At 41.2% G+C, this 2,947-nt stretch overlaps 1 long non-coding RNA gene and 1 other non-coding gene across 5 annotated transcripts; both read left to right on the top strand.

The window, feature by feature from the left end:
• The first annotated feature begins 440 nt into the window (after positions 1-440).
• Positions 441-543, top strand: LOC135637434 (U6 spliceosomal RNA). The gene has a single exon (XR_010496280.1). It is a non-coding gene; the product is annotated as a U6 spliceosomal RNA (small nuclear RNA).
• LOC135636249 (uncharacterized) lies at positions 467-2,667 on the top strand. 4 transcript variants are annotated; one of them, XR_010495847.1, is made up of 4 exons: positions 467-815; positions 925-1,122; positions 1,254-1,691; positions 2,084-2,667. It is a non-coding gene; the product is annotated as an uncharacterized LOC135636249 (long non-coding RNA). The 4 variants fall into 4 exon arrangements; XR_010495849.1 differs by having other exon boundaries at positions 469-815; positions 928-1,122; positions 1,307-1,691; XR_010495848.1 differs by having other exon boundaries at positions 469-815; positions 928-1,122; positions 1,285-1,691.
• The last annotated feature ends 280 nt before the right edge of the window (positions 2,668-2,947 follow it).

Raw genomic sequence — 2,947 nt, 5'->3', positions numbered from 1 at the left:
TGAGTGTGCTGTGTTAGAAGTCCATCTCACCAAAGTGTGGGCAAACATGAATTCAACATAGATTTCTTCTCTGTGAAATAAATCAACATTGACTGCATTGTTGATCGATTGTGTTGACCCCCACAAAATATGATTTGACCATGGGTTCGAGAATTGGACATGTTTATTAGGTGTTAGAAGCCCAGCCCAAAGTTGTGCATCGAAGCTTGCTCAACCAAGTCAACCAAGCTTTACGATCTGGGCGGATGAGAAAGGACGGCTTCGATGCGTTTGGGGATTGTTCGAGGAGGATGCAGTCGATCAGTTATACAGATGCCGTTCGTTCGACAAAGCGACGGTTTAGATTTGGGCACGTGGTAAGAATATTTATTTTTAATCCCATATCGGTAATGAGGCGATTGCTTCGCGTATTCTTATACCGCAGAGTTGGCAGTGAGATTGTCTCTTCGGAGACATCCGATAAAATTGGAACGATACAGAGAAGATTAGCATGGCCCCTGCCCAAGGATGACACGCACAAATCGAGAAATGGTCCAAATTTTTTTTCGCTCTCGGCATTCTTTCCTTGTTCGATCGCGATCGGGCTGCTCTTCTTATGCTCTTTTGTTCTTTCTTGCTTCGCGTTCTTCTGCTCTCTCTGTCCCAAAATCTTCATCTTTTTCTCGTTCTTTTCCTTCTTATTTCCTTGATCAAGGCACAGGGAGGAAGAAAGCTGCTTCTTCGGAGTGCGGTCGTGTTCCTTGTCCTCGTTGGTCAGTCCATGGACGCTGGTCCTCTTCCTCGCTCGCTGATCCACACCAATGCGGACGCCTCCGGTGCATTTTTCTCTCTTCTCGATTCATAGAGTTTGATCCTCCGATTCTTCCCTAGTATCCGAGTTAGGGTTAGGTTTAGCGTTTGATGCTGGGTTTGCTTGCCTTATAGTAGAATCAAATCGCATGATGAAAGCGCATGATGTGCTGCCCTTGGTCCGAAGCGCCGCTGCGAGGAAAAAGATTGTCCGACATCACCAACACGGTGAGTTCGGGGACGGCCGGAATGATGGGTGCCGATGTCGATCGAGGTAACTCCAATGTGATTTCTTGCCCGATCTCCAAAGATTGCATCGTCCAGCTCATGAAGGTACCTTTGGAGATTTTCTTTTTGGTCTCCCTTTTTCATCTTTCTTTCATTCTTCATCTGCATTTAGTGTTTGTTTCTAAAAAAGATGTTTGAAAATGCTTTTTTCTTTACATGATCAATATGAATTCCAGGAAAATACTGCCTTGTTGAACCTTCTTGCAGAAAATAAGTATGTAAATTGTAGGAGGCACCAGTGATGCAGAGGTGACCAAGAAGAAGGAAATAATTTGGGCCCAACATGAAGTGATCTTGAGTTGGATCCTTACAGCCTGCTCAAGAGAAAGTTGCAAGAGATCCTTGAATTCTTCAGGCCATTAGCACTACTTGATGGTTCCTTCAGAGGGATACCACCAATATCTGAAAGGGATCTTCGATTGAGAAATATATACAGACAAACACACAAATGTATACATTAATATTAGGAAAAATAAAACAGAGACAGGGATGGAGAAGAATGGTTCTGCAATCTGCAAGCAAGTTTCTCAAAAGCAAACCAAAATTAGAACTTATGATGAGCTGAGTTGTTTCAATCTATCCAGGGAGAATCAGATTGTGGCCCAATTCTAAAAGTAAGCCTTTTCTTTCTCTCTTTGTCATTCTTGTGAGAACACCAAAGATCATAATGATGATTGAAAGTTGCAGTATAGCTGGAATCAACCCCATTCATTTTTAGCTCCCACTAAATTGCATAGATTAGCATAAACTTTTCAGTGTTAACAATGATGGCAACATTGTCAGGATTTAGAGAATACACTTGTGTTAAGCAAACATGCTGAAATGCTAAGAACATGCTTGTGTTTTTCCTACAACTGTTTTCTGCATGAAACAAGAATCTAGAAACATTTCCATACTGTAGATTAGGCATTGATCCACATTTGTTATGGCCAGAAGACCTCAGCTTGACACAGAAAGAGGGTCAAAGTACCTATAATCTGAGACAGGAAGTATATTATTCATGCAGGGCAAGACAAATGGTGGTGTTTCATGCCCCAACAATGGCGGTCGTCATTAGATCGAGTGTGATGCTGAATGGTTGAAATGTTGGAGTCATCGAACAGCACTACACACCCATGCTAACTAGAAGTTCTTGTCACCAGCAGATTCAGGTACTAACTATGAACTAATTGAGGTGGAGAGTGTGCATCTTAGGAGTTAGCACATGCATGGCTATGATACCATGAGACTTCATTCGAAAGCCATGCCTAAATCCTTCATAATCAAGATCATATCCTGTAATTGTCAGTCCATTGAAGTGTTCCTTCAGCAACTGTGATTACTTCTGAGGCTGGCAAATTCCACTGGATCGAACAGTTTTCACTGTGACAAAAGCAGATCAAGGCTTGAAGATTGCATCTCAAGAAATCTTTTTCTTTTGATAGCTTTAAAGGTCTTAATCCTAAAGACTGGTCTTCAAGCAGCAATGTGATTGATTCTCTATGTTTGTTGGAAGGCTTGCATCTCAGAAAAAGACTGAAAGAGGCTGCCTCCTTTTATTCCTTGATCTCATTAAAGGCGCATTATACTTGCTGCATTGGTTTTCCTTCAGTCAAACCCTATCTATGACAGCTGAACCATCACTCACAAAGCCCATCATGAGCATGGCAATCAGAGGTATCTGCTGCAAAATGAATGAATGAATGTTATCCATCTACTGTTATCTAGAAAACATGATCGAATTAAGAGGACATTGTTATGTTTTGGTACTGATTGCTGATTACTCTAATCGAACTTATAATAAAGTATTGATCCTAACAACTAAAATAAGTTGATTCTCTCTCAATCTTTCTCATGAAACAGCAACCATCTAATAACTTAATCGAGGATT

This window comes from Musa acuminata, chromosome BXJ3-4, assembly GCF_036884655.1.
Source record: "Musa acuminata AAA Group cultivar baxijiao chromosome BXJ3-4, Cavendish_Baxijiao_AAA, whole genome shotgun sequence".
In the NCBI taxonomy this organism is placed as follows: domain Eukaryota; kingdom Viridiplantae; phylum Streptophyta; class Magnoliopsida; order Zingiberales; family Musaceae; genus Musa; species Musa acuminata.
Note: the sequence above shows the minus strand (reverse complement) of the source record. Positions and strands in the feature narration are given on the sequence as shown.